This window comes from Mesoplodon mirus (genome assembly GCF_964341445.2).
Source record: "Mesoplodon mirus genome assembly, chromosome: 5".
NCBI lineage: Eukaryota > Metazoa > Chordata > Mammalia > Artiodactyla > Ziphiidae > Mesoplodon > Mesoplodon mirus.
Genome location: NC_138980.1, coordinates 56563046 through 56576917, shown reverse-complemented (window position 1 = coordinate 56576917; position 13872 = coordinate 56563046). Strand labels below are relative to the sequence as shown.

General features: G+C 42.9%; 1 protein-coding gene across 6 annotated transcripts in view; it reads right to left on the bottom strand.

Moving 5' to 3' along the window:
• SLC36A3 (solute carrier family 36 member 3) overlaps nucleotides 1-13872 on the bottom strand; it is a 56698-nt gene that overhangs the window by 24156 nt on the left and 18670 nt on the right. For 2 of the 6 annotated variants that reach the window (XM_082620892.1, XM_082620893.1), the window contains one exon: nucleotides 12601-12723. The exons of 3 other annotated variants lie outside the window; for them this stretch is intronic. The gene's annotated coding sequence lies outside the window, so the exon portion shown is untranslated. Of the gene's footprint in view, nucleotides 1-2734; nucleotides 2790-12600; nucleotides 12724-13872 lie in introns of those variants that run through there. One more of the 6 variants, XM_082620891.1, reaches the window with a different exon arrangement.

Genomic DNA, 13872 nt, shown 5'->3' with positions numbered 1-13872 from the left:
GTGAAGTGCTTCACAGATGTGAGGCATCATCACCATCAACATTATTATCATCATCATCATCCTCATTACCACCACCACCTTTGGTTTGGCCCTACAGTGCTCACCTGTTTGAAACGGCTTCCTAAAGAGGAGGCAGAGCTGGGGTGATAGAAAAAAGGCAAGCAAGGGCTGGTTTAAGCAGGTAGTGGGGCCCCCTCCTCCTGTATCAAAAGGTACCTGGAGGAGGTCATTGGAGGCACCTCCTTGTGCAGCCTTTGGACTGTCTGGAGGCAGCCCGGAGGGTGGAAATACACTGACCAAGGTCACATGGCGAGTCAGTGCTCACATCTCCTGGTCTTGTCCTGTTGGTTAGGGTGTCAGGGCTGGGTCAGGTTTTGGCATTTCAGTATTGCCCAGGGAGAGGGCCGGGGCTGAGAGAAGAGAGTGACTTCCTGCATCTCTGTGAGTTCAGACTTTTCACCTAAGCAATGGGGGGAGGTGGGGGGGTGGTACAAGCTGTCCCTTCACTTCCAACAGTAATTGATATTTCTTGGTAACTGCAATTATTGAAAAATATGTCAAAGCCAAAAAAACCCCCCAAAAAACAAAAAACCCACCCTATTTAAAAAAATCTTTTGTCAATTATTTGATAGTAATTTCTCCAAAAGATGTGCCCCCTTCCTGTTCTCCATCCCTCCATCTCTCATTTCTTTCCTACAGCAGCGTCTTGCCCAACCTGATCAAATCTCTTGGGAAGGGTGAGATAAGGGTTTGGAGAAAACATTGCACCTTAGTTTTAACAGCATCATAGATCAGGGCTGTGAGGAGTAAAACACATGTTGGGAGCTCCCAGGGACTTAAAAAAAAGTTTCTATTTTTTTTCCTTGAAAAATGATACATTGTCATTATAAAAGGAAATACTCAAATTCCACCAATTGGAAAAAACTACTTTTAACACTTTAACATTCCTCTAGGCATCCTTGTCTTTAAATGCACACAAATTTTACACAAGGAGAACCATTATAATACTGTATTTTAATTTTCTTTATGACTAGTATGTCCTACATATTTTCCCACAACCATAGATTTCCTTCATCACTTCTAATGGCTGTATTGTATCCCACTATGTGTATCATACTTTAAATAATCTCTCATTGTTTCTCAATTGTCAGTATTACAACCAGATCTGAGGTTAAGATCTGGCTTCAATAAAATTATCATGCATACCTGCATTATTATCTCCTTAGGAAAAATTCCTGGAAGTGCTATTATTGATCAAAGGATTTATTTATTTATATTTACTTATGCTTAAAAAGCCCTAAGTAGAGGAATTCCCTGGTGGTGCAGTGGTTAAGAATCCACCTGCCAATGCAGGGGACACAGGTTTGATCCCTGGTCCGGGAAGATTCCACATGCCACAGAGCAACTAAGCCCGTGCGCCACCATTACTGAGCCCGCGTGCCACAACTACTGAAGCCCATGCGCCTAGAGCCCGTGCTCCGCAACAAGAGAAGCCACTGCAATGAGAAGCACGCGCACCGCAACGAAGAGTAGCCCCGGCTTGCTGCAACTAGAGAAAGCCCGTGTGCAGAAATGAGACCCAACGCAGCCAAAAAACAAAACAAACAAACAAAAGCCCAAAGTAACACCGTATGAAATTCAAAAGGTAAAACAAACTAAAAAAGAACCCCCAAAAACCTTATGTAGTTAACATAAATGTCTTCTATCTCTGCCTCAGTCTCCCAATTCTCTTAGCCAGAAGCAGCCACTACGGCCAGTTGTGTGTGTGTGTGTGTGTGCGTGTACTTTAAAAGAAAGCATAAGCCAAGTAAGTATTTGTATGTTTTATATAAATGTGTTAGGATTCGACATATATTACAACATTGCCATCTAGAAAGGTACCAGTTTAATTCTTCCCAAAAGGACATGAGAGAGGGCGTTTCCTGACATCCTTTCAACACTGGGTATTGTCATTTACAATCTCTCTATACCATGGATATTATCTGATCTGATTACTAAATAATAGTCTGATTGGCAATAAAGCCCTGAGGAAAAGAGCCACGTGTCTGAGTTTATGGGAGTAAAAGTAGGGACATGGGGTTAGGAGGTGAACTTCTATTTCCTGGATGGGTTTGTATGAGGAAGCGAGAGGGAGGCTGGTGGGCAGGGAGAGATGGAGAGAGGGAGAGGGAGAGAGAGTATGAATGATAGCAGAAGTCGACAGAGAGGAAAGCAGCTTGAAACTGCTGAAGAAAGAACAGCCAGCCTGAGATAGAAAATTGTTCTGGGAATTGAGAAGCTCACTTTAGGGACTTCCCTGGTGGCCCAGTGGGTAAGACGTCACGCTCCCAACGCAGGGGGCCCGGGTTTCATCCCTGGTCAGGGAACTAGATCCCGCATGTTGCAACTAAGAGTTTACATGCCACAACTAAGAAGTCCGCATGCCACAACTAAGATCCCGGAGTGCCGCAACTAAGACCTGGCACAGGTTAAATAAATAAATTACTTAATTAAAAAAAAAAAGCTCATGTTGGGGGTGACTATCTGCGATTTTGCAAAACCTGTGAAACAGGTGTAATACCCAGAGCCACATGGGTCAAACTTCTTAGATTCTGAAGGTTTCGTCTTTAATCCACATGTCTCCTGTTCAATGGGAATAAATATGTTAAGAAGAGAGAAGTAGGAAGTTGTGGCCCAGCTCTGTGAGGGCAGCAGTGCCTGACCTCAGATAGAGGAGGGCCGTGCAGCCACTTACAATAATCCATTGGCTTCCTCTTCAGGATGGACACTCTCTGAAGTGATGCTACTTCTACTCTCTGAGAGTGACTTGGACCCATCATCCAAGTACTTGGGCTCGCTGTTCTTGTCCCTTGCAAGCAATGAGATCTTCAGCATGGTGGGTAGGTGGTGGTGGCTCAGGGTTAAGGACTGTAACAGCCTTGAACTAGCCTCCCATGGGTTTTTCTCCAGAGGAACCAAGGCTGCAGCACTGAGACGCTGACTCCTAATTCCCAAGGGTGCCTGGCCATGGCGCTGGTGAGAGGGGGACGCTGATGTCGATTATATGCCTCACTTGGCTTTGGGGACTTACAAGAGTCTCATCTCAGGATGATCCTCAGGGCTCCTTGTGATTGCCCCGCCACACGCTGGGACTCTCCCGGGCTTTCAGCCCCTCCCAGTTTAGCCCTTAGTGCTTTAGGGCAAAGTGAACTGTGTGACTGGGAGGAAGAAGACACCATTGGACTGGAGGTTCTGGTACCTGGATGTAGGGCCAGGCTCAGGGCTTGTCTGTCTTTGGTAAGGAGGAAACCAGAACTACCTCACAATGGAGGCTGCCCGGCCAATAAGGTGCTGCTGAATCGCAGGACGCAGGTGTGGCTCAATAGAGGGTAATCTGGTTGCAGCCTTCCCTGCATGGGGGTGGAGTGGCTTTGTTTTTTAAGTTGATTTACATTATATTAGTTCCAGGTGTACAATATAGTGATTCAAAATTTCTATAGATTAGTCTCTGAAGTTATTATAAAATAATGGCCATATTTCCCTGTGCTGTACAGTATATTATTTATTTTATACATAGTAGTTTTTACCTCTTAATCCCCTACCCGTCTGATCCCTCCCCCTTCCCCTCTCCCCATTGGTATCCACTAGTTTGTTCCCTGTATCTGTGAGTCTCTTTCCTCACAGTCTGTTATAGTCATTTGTTTGTTTTATTTTTTAGATTCCACATATAAATGATAACATACAGAATTTGTCTTTCTCTGACTTATTGCACTAAGCATAATACCCTCCAGGTCCATCCATGCTGTTGCAAATTTTCATTCTCTCTTATGACTAATAGTCCATTGTATATACACCACATCTTCTTTGTCCATTCATCTGCTGATGTGCACTTAGGTTGCTTCCATCTCTTGGTATTTGTAAATAATGCTGCTGTGAACATTGGGGTGTATGTATTTTTTCGAATTAGTGTTTTTGTTTTCTTCAGATATATACCCAGGAGTGGAATTGCTGGATCATATGGTAATTCTGCTTTTAGTTTTTTGAGGAAGCTCCGTACTGTCTTCTATAGTGGCTGTACCAATTTACATCCCCACCAACAGTGTACAAAGGTTCCCTTTTCTCCACACCCTCACAGCACTTGTTATTTGTGGTCTTATTGATGATAGCCATTCTGACAGGTGTGAGGTGATATCTCATTGTGGTTTTTAAAAAAGTATTTATTTATTTATTTATTTGGTCACGCTGGGTCTCAGTTGCAGCAGGCGGGCTCCTTAATTGTGACTCGTGGGCTCCTTAGTTGTGGTGTGTGAGCTCCTTAGTTGTGGCATGTGAACTCTTAAGTTGTGGCACGCATGTGGGATCTAGTTCCCTGACCAGGGATCGAACCTGGGCTCCCTGCTTTGGGAGCATGGAGTCTTATCCACTGCGCCCCCAGGGAAGTCCCTGATTGTGGTTTTGACTTGCATTTCTCTGATGATTAGCAATGTTGAACATCTTTTCATGTGCCTGCTGGCCATCTGTATGTCTTCTTTGGAAAAATAAAGATGTATATTTTTAATGGCTATTAATTTTTTGCCTTTAAATATCTAATTTTTAGTTCTTAATAGAATCCTGGGTTTGCCACTTACTAGTTGTGTGGCATGGCCAAGTCACTTAACCTTTCTGTGCCTTATATTCCTCATCTGTAAAATGAGTATGATAGTAATACCAATGTCAGAGCATTGTTAGGAAGATTAAATGAATTAACATGTGTACAGCATTTAGAACAGTGCTCAGCATCTGGTAAGCACCAGTAAGTTATTACTGTTGCTAATACATTTTTCTAAATGGCTAGCTAGTTTTTCCAACACCATATATTGAATAATCTATCTTTTCCTCATTTTATTTGAAAGGTTTCCCTCATATTAATCAAATTTCTCTGTAGGCTTGGATCTGTTTTTTTGTATTCTCCTTTTCCATTGGTTAGTCTTTTCTAATGCTAGTACCAAATTGTTTTAATTATGTAGCATATTTAATATCTGATAAGAAGGGGCCACTCACTTTACCTTTTTCATGATTTTATCCCCCCCCCATTAATCCTTCTAGATAACTTTAAGAATCTCCTAAGCCCCTCAACCCCCTACTGAAATCTAGTTGGGCATTTTTATTTAGAGTAAGTTAGATTGATAGATTATATTGGGCAAAATGGTCATATTTACAATCTGAGTTTTCTAAAGCATGCATTATGACTCTATTTATGGAAATCTTAATTTATGCCTTAATAGACTTTTTCTTCACATAGATATAGCACATTTTAAAAGTTTGTTTCTAGGTGCTTTTGTTTCCTATTGTTACGTGTAGGATTTCTAATAACTCCCCTTTTATTTATTTTTATTATTATTTTTGAATTGAGGTAATTCTGATTTATAACATTATATGTTTCATGTGTACAATATTATAACATTATGTTTCATGTGTACAATATTAAATTTCTACTTCTCTATACACTACAGTATGCTCACCACCATAAGTTTAGTTTCCATCCATCACCATACAGTTGACGCCCTTTACCCATTTTGCCGTCCCCCATCACTCCCCCTCTGGAAACTACTGCTCTGTTCTCTTTATTTATGTGTTTGTTTTTGTCCAGTTTGGTTTGTTCATTTATTTTGTTTTTGTTTGTTTATTAGTTTTTAATATTCCACATATAAGTGAAATCATAGGGTATTTGTCTTTGACTTATTTCTTTTAAAATAATTAATTAATTAATTAATTTTTGGCTGTGTTGGGTCTTCATTGCTGTGTGCAGGCTTTCTCTAGTTGCAGCGAGTGGGGGTTACTCTTCGTTGCGGTGCATGAGCTTCTCATTGCGGTGGCTTCTCTTGTTGCGGAGCACAGGGTCTAGGCACGTGGGTTTCAGTAGTTGTGGCACGTGGGCTCCATAGTTGTGGCTCGTGGGCTCTGGAGTGCAGTTGTGGCTCATGGCCTTAGCTGCTCCACGGCATGTGGGATCTTCCTGGACCAGGGCTTGAACTCTGTCCCCTGCATCGGCAAGCAGATTCTTAACCACTGCGCCACCAGGGAAGTCCCTGACTTATTTCACTTAGCATAATACCCTCAAGTTCCATCCATATTGTCACAAATGGCAAGATTTTATCTTTTTTGGTGGCTTAGTAGTATCCCGTTGTATTTATATATATACCACTTATTCCTTATCCACTGTTTCCGTATCTTGGCTCTTGTAAATAGTAACACAGTGAACACAGGGGTTCATTTATCTTTTCAAATTGGTGTTTTTACGTTATTTGGATAAATGACCAGAAGTGGGATAGATGGACCATATGGTAGGTCTGTTCTTGGAGAATTCTGAAGAATCTGCATACTGTTTTCCATAGTGGCTGCACCAATTTACATTCCCACCAACAGTGCACAAGAGTTCCCTTTTCTCTACTTCTTCACCAACACTTGTTATTTCTTGTCGTTTTGATAACAGTCATTCTTACCAGTGTGAGGTGATATCTCATTGTGGTTTTGATTTGTATTTTCCTTATAATTAGTGATGTTGAGCATCTTTCCATGTGCCTATTGGTCATTTGTATGTCTTCTTTGGAAAAATGTCTATTCAGCTTCTCTGCCTATTTTTTAAATGGGTTGTTTGGGTTTTGTTGTTGTTGTTGAGTTGTATGAGTTCTTTATATATTTTGGATATTAATCCCTCATTGAGTATATCATTTCCAGGTATTTTCTCCCATTTAGTTGGTTGTCTTTTCCTTTTATTGATTGTTTCCTTTGTTGTGCAAAAGCTTTTTAGTTTTATGTAGTCCCATTTACTTTTGCTTTTGTTTCTCTTGCCTGAAGAGACGTATCTAGAAAGATATTGCTAAGACTGATGTCAAGGAGTATACTGCCTATGTTTTCTTCTAGGAGTTTTATGGTTTCATGTCTTATATTCAAGTCTTTAATGCATTTTGAGTTGATTTTTGGGTATGGTGTAAGATAATGGTCTAGTTTCATTTCTTTGCATGTGACTATTTATTGAACACTATTTATTGAAGAGATTATCCTTTCTCTATTGTATGTTTTTTGCTCCTTTGCTGTAAATTAATTGTGCATGTATGTGTGAGTTTATTTCTAGGCTGTCAATTCTGTTTCATTGATCTATGTCTCTGTTTTTCTGCCAATACCATGCCGTTTTGATTCCTATAGCTTTGTCATACAGTTTGAAATTAGGGAGTGTGATACCTCCAGGTTTGTTCTTTTTTTTCAGGATTGCTTTGGCTATCCAGAGTGTTTTGTGGTTCCATATAAATTTTAGAATTTTTTCCTTTTCTGTGAAAAATGTTGAAATTTTTATAGAGATTGCGTTGAATATGTAGACTGCTTTAGGTAATATGGACATTTTAACAATGTTAATTCTTCCAATCTATGAGCATGGAATATTTTCCATTTATTTGTATTTTCAATTTCTTTTAATAATGTGTGATAGTTTTCAATGTACAGGTCTTTCACCTCCTTGGTTAAATTTATTCCTAGGTATTTTATTCTTTTTGTTGAGATTGAAAATGGGATTGTTTTCTTAATTTTGCTTTCTTTTAGCTCTTTGTTAGGGTATACAAATGCAACAGATTTTTGTACATTGGTTTTGTATCCTGCAACTTTACTGTATTTACTATTTCTAATAGTTTTTGGTTGAGCCTTTAGGTTTTCTATATATAAAATCATGTCATCTGCTGGGCTTCCCTGATGGCACAGTGGTTAAGAATCCGCCTGCCAATGCAGGGGACACAGGTTCGAGACCCAGTCCGGGAAGATTCCACATGCCACAGAGCAACTAAGCCCATGCTCCACAACTACTGAGCCTGCACTCTAGAGCCCGCAAGCCACAAGTACTGAGCCTGCATGCTGCAACTACTGAAGCCTGCACGCCTAGAGCCCATGTTCCGCAACGAGAAGCCACCGCAATGAGAAGCCTGCACACCTCAATGAGAGTAGCCCCCACTAGCTGCAACTAGAGGAAGCCCACGCACAGCAACGAAGATCCAACACAGCCAAAAATAAATTATATAAAAAAAAATCATGTCATCTGCAAATAGTGACAGTTTTACTTCTTCCTTTCCAATTTCGGTGCCTTATTTTTTTTCTTGCCTAGTTGCTCTGGTTAGGACTTCCAATCCTCTGTTTTGAATAAGAGTGGTGAGAGTGGGAATCCTTGTCTTGTTCCTGATCTTAGAGGGATAGCTTTCAGGTTTTTACCATTGAGTATGATGTTAGCTGTGGGGTTGTCATATATGGCTTTTATTATGTTTAGGTACGTCTCTTCTCTATCCACCTTAATTGAGAATTTTTATCATAAGTAGGTGTAGTCTTGTCAAATGCTTTTTCTGCATCTATTGAGATGATCATATGGTTTTTATCCTCTATTTTGTTAATGTGGCATAGCATGTCGATTGATTTGCAGGCATTGAGCCATCCTTGCATCCCTGGAATAAATCCCACTTGATTATGGTGTATAATCCTTTTGATATATAGTTATTATGTGTCTTGGAGAAGGTCTTTTTGCATTGAAGTAATTAGGTTTTCTCTTAACTTCGTGGACTTGTATATCCAATTCCTTCCCCATGTTTGGGAAGTTCCAGCTATTATTATTTTTTTGTGTGCAGTACGCGGGCCTCTCACTGTTGTGGCCTCTCCCTTTGCAGAGCACAGGCTCCGGACGCGCAGCCTCAGTGGCCATGGCTCACGGGCCCAGCCGCTCCATGGCATGTGGGATCTTCCCGGACCGGGGCATGAACCCGTGTCCCCTGCATCAGCAGGCGGACTCTCAACCACTGAGCCACCAGGGAAGCCCCTATTATTTCTTTAATAAACTCTCTGCTCCCTTCTCCTCCTGAGATACCCGTTATCCTAATATTACCTTCCCTAAAAGCATCGGAGAGCTCTCATAGAATTTCCTCATTTTAGATATCTTATTTCTCTTTCTTCTTCTACTGGTATCATTACTAGATTTCTATCTTTGAGCTCTCTGACGTTCTCTTCCATAAGGTCTGCTCTATTTCCAGTGCTTTCTAATGCATTTTTCATCTCATTTACTGAGTTCCTCAGCTCCAGGGTTTCTGTTTTGTTCTTTTTCAGAGTTTCAATCTCTTTGGTAAAGTATTCCTTCTGTTCATTAATTTTATTCCTGAGTTCATTTAACTACCTTTCCGTGTTTTCTTGTAGCTCGTTGAGTTTCTTCATGACAGCTATTTTGAACTCTCTATCAGTTAGATTGCAATATTACATCACTTGTCTATGAAGAACTGTCTCTCTCTCTCTTTTGGTGGTATAATGTTACCATGGTTCTTCATGGATCTCCATGAATTGTCCCTCTATAGGCACATTTGAAGCTAATGACAGGTTAGAAGTTAGAGTCCTTTCTTTTGTTTTCAGGTAGGTGGCGCCAGAACACAAGGTTTTGGTTTCTCTTACCTGAGCTGCCCCTGGTTATATTTGAGAGTTGGCACTTTCCAGCCTCTGCTGTCTCTGTAAGAGGTGTGGCTCCGTGCCTTTGTTATTGCTTCTTGTGCCTCTGGCGTCCTTGCTGCATCGCTTCTGCCAGAGCCACTGTTGTCACCCGGATGGTTGGCTCTTCCCTAGCATCTGTGATCCTGAGTTGCAGGCTCTGCTGCCGTGGTGGGAGGGGAACGGTGAGGGGATGGTGAGCTGGGGTCCTGCAGGTGCCTCTACTGGGTCTGGTGTTGTAAGGTTTGAGGGCTCCACCACTGCAGATGAAGGGGGCAGGCTGGGGTCACGTGTGCCTCAGTGGCTCGAGGGACAGGGTCCCAGGCCCCACTGCTACTGCTGCCCAGTTACCTGTGGCCTCAGGCACAGGTGTGGTCAGGAGGCCGGAGTTGTGTGCTCCACCTCCCCTTCTGCTCTTGGGTTCTCTGAAGCTGCAGCTTAGCTGCCACGGTCAAAGGGCTGGGATTGCAGGCACCAACTCTGCTGGTCCCTCAGTTCTGCCTCCTTTATGTGTTTCAGTCTACCCACCTTTAGGTATACAGATGTTTAGAATTCTCTAGTGTCCTGGTGTGTTGGACAGAGGTGCCTTTGTTGAGTTGTGGATGTTTGACTGATTGTAGATTGAAGGGGGAGAGAGAGAGGTAGCTCTTCACTCCATGTTGCTGATATCATTCCACTCATTTTGTTTTTTTGATGACAGTTAGTATGTAGGAAAGATAATGATTTTGCAGATTAGTTTTAAATTAATTAATGAATTAATCTTTGGCTGTGTTGGGTCTTCGTTGCCGCATGCAGGCTTCCTCTAGTTGCGGCGAGCGAGGGCTACTCTTCGTTGTGGTGCACGGGCTTCTCATTGTGGTGGCTTCTCTTATTGCGGAGCACAGGCTCTAGGTGTGTGGGCTTCAGTAGTTGTGGCATGTGGGCTCAGCAGTTGTGGCTCACGGGCTCTAGAGCGCAGGCTCAGTAGTTGTGGTGCATGGGCTTAGTTGTCTCTAGGCCTGAAAAGAGTTTAAATAGCATCAGGCAGACTTGAAGGGTGGCAAGGAAATCCTGCTTTGCTCCTGATTCACCATACAGTCTCCAGAAACCCCCTCCTCAGTTCACAGCTGATTTATTACTCATAAAGAGAGGCTGTGGGGTTTCTAATTTTGTAAAACGTGTAATCCACTGAACACATTTTTCCCATTTTTACTTTAACCACCATCATTCAAAGGTCTCTCCTGGGCTCTCTACAAAGCAGTGAGGAGTGTTGGTGTGGAAAGTCTTCAGTCCTGAACCCATTTGTCACTACATGTTTGATTGTCAGCAAGTTACTCAATATCTCTAAGCCTATTTCCTTATCTGAAAATGAGCACAATGACACTACATACCTCATGGTTTCACTGTAAGGATTAATTGAGATAATCACATGCAAAACACTTAAAAAGTGCTGAGGGATGGAATGATTTTCTCTGCTTCTTGATTCAAAAGCAAGCTCCCAAAGTTAAAGAATCAGTAGGGGGTAGGGAGGGGGAAGGCTCTGTGTGTGTGTGTAAAAACCCAGTATCGAACAATTAAAATATTTTAATACCCCCAACACTCACACAATTCTAATAGCTGGTATCTTTAGTGTTGCTGACAATTACTAATGAGTCTCCCCAGATTGCTTTTATTGCTTATATCCACGTTGCTAAATTTATTTTTTTCTTTCCAAGATTTAACTTTAGCCAGACTGGTCTAAATGATAAAATTAACCTGATCATCTTACACAGTAGGGACTTGTCCTTGGAGAATGAGAATGACCATTATTTATTTATTTTTTATTTTATTATTATTATTTTTTTTTGCGGTATGCGGGCCTCTCACTGTTGTGGCCTCTCCCGTTGCGGAGCACAGGCTCAGCAGCCATGGCTCACGGGCCCAGCTGCTCTGCAGCATGTGGGATCCTCCCGGACTGGGGCACGAACCCGTGTCCCCCGCACCTGCAGGCGGGCTCTCAACCACTGCGCCACCAGGGAAGCCCGAGAGTGACCATTTTTTAATGACAGAGGAAACAATCTTAAACTTAGTAAGGTGGGGGGGGGGTGACAGTTGAGCCAGGTGGAGGATACAGGTTCAGAGAGAGGAAGACTGCTTTGCCAAGGCTCTGAACCAATCAGTGGAAGTCCTTTGGGTCTTTACATTTCTGATGTAGAAATGATGACCCAGCTCTCTCGCCAGGTAGGCTGTGGACCACTGCAGAGGCTATGAGTGTTCCATCTCCCAGCAGGTACTCTGCAGACTATGGGATCTGGCTGTGGAGCTTGTGTTCATGAAGTACCTTCTGGAATCCAGCAGGTAGAAAGTAACACACAAAAACAGGAGACCAGGACTTGGGAATTGGGGCAGACACGCCCCTTACCCCTCCGTAACTTCCCTAGGCTGCAAAGGGAGGATGATGGATAAAAATAAGCAGGAAAGGGCTTTTTAAAATGGTATCTTAAAACTGAGGCTGAAACAAGCATGAGTCACTTTCCAACACCATAGAGAGTGTAGTAAGAATCATCCTTACCCCCCCACTGAACTACAGATCTGCCTACAACATCTCATTTATCTATATACCTTTCCCCAATTTTAGTGATTTTAGGGAGGAGGGAGGGAGCTGTCACCACCAAGAAGGGTGAAGTGCTTTGTTGGGTTGAGGGGCCCCTGGCTGTCAGCCAAGGTCAGACATGACAAAAGGCACGGGAATGTCAAGGCAGCAGGATTGAGTGGAAGAAGGGTCAGATTCAGTGTTGGGAGACCCAAGTTCTACTCAAAATCCAGCTCTAATGGTGCCACTGGTGGAAAGTCAGGTGGAAAGACATGCTCAGTACTCCAGAGCAGTTAGTGTCCCCCTGCCCTCAAAAGGACCTATGATGGTATTAACTTAGTTGATGACCTGTCATTATTCCCCAGTGGAGAGCAGACCAGCTGGAGGACGGAGATTCTTTTCTCACTCATTAGTGTATCCCCTTTAGAGCAATGTATCAGTTAGCTTTTGCTGCATAAAAACTTCCACATCTTATGGCTTAAAACTAAAAACATTTATTATTTCTCATAATTCTGTGGATCATCTGAGCAATATTTATGGTCCGGGCCAGTTTGACTGGGGCTGTATATAGTCTAGGATACTTCACTCACGTGTCTGGAAGTCGGCAGGCTGGCTGTTCTGAGAGATGGGGCTCAACTGGGATGATTCATTTCTGCTCCACACGGTCTCTCCTCCAGCAGGCTAGCCCCGGCTTCTTCACTTGGTGCTCATATCTACACAGAGCATCACGATGAAAGTTCCAATGCGTTAGCCATCACGAAACCTCTGCTTGCATCACATTTACTAATGTGCCATTGGCCAAAGCAAGTTACAAGGCCAAGACAAGATTCAAGGGGTAGAGATATAGATTTCACTTCTTGATGGGAGCTGCAACGTCACATTGTCAAGAGGAATTTGTCGCCATTTTTGCAAACTATTACAAGAACTTTGAACTATGCTTAGTGTGTGGTAGGTAAGAAAGAACGCTTGTTGCAAGAATCAAGAGGTTAAAGAAAAAAAAGAATCAAGAGATAAATGAGGGCTTCCCTGGTGGCGCAGAGGTTGGGAGTCCACCTGTTGATGCAGGGGACACGGGTTCGTGCCCTGGTCTGGGAAGATCCCACATGCCGTGGGGCAGCTGGGCCCGTGAGCCATGGCCACTGAGCCTGCACGTCCAGAGCCTGTGCTCCGCAACGGGAGAGACCACAACAGTGAGAGGCCCATGTGCCGCAAAAAAAAAGAAAAAAAAAAAAAGAGAGAGATAAATAATGAAATAATCATTGTCCATCCCCACCCTACCCCCCACCCCCCGCCACTGGCACATCCATTTCTGTGACGACTGTCCTTTGTTGAGATCTTTGAACTGGGCCAAAACTTTATCCAGTTGTTTAGAAAGTTTATTGCCCTTGACTTAAATATGGTGGTTCCTTTCTGTCTAAGAGTTGCAGGTCACCATGGACCTGTGGATCCTATCCATCTTGACGCTGGAGCTCTGCACACCTTGCTGGATTATGGATTATGTCCCCACTCTTAATCTTTGCTCTTTAAACAGATCTGGAAAAGAGGACACCGTTTGTCTACCAAACCACCATCAGCCTTAGCTGGCTGCACCTCCTTCTGTCAGGTGCTGCCTCTTGGATGCCCCCTGGTGGCTTTATGGACTTTATGTTACTTCCTATTTTTGGCCACAGGATCTATATAATGAGGAGATTGAAGGGTATGTTTTGAAAGACACTGTTCCATTTGAAATATCCACGTGGGGTGGACATTTCTTCAATGAAGGACTTGTGGCCCCAGCTGCTGGGGGTGCTTCCCACAGAAAGCCTTCAGCTGGCAGTGAGTTTGGAAACTGCCTGGGTTCCTCACCCGAGGTGCATGGCAAG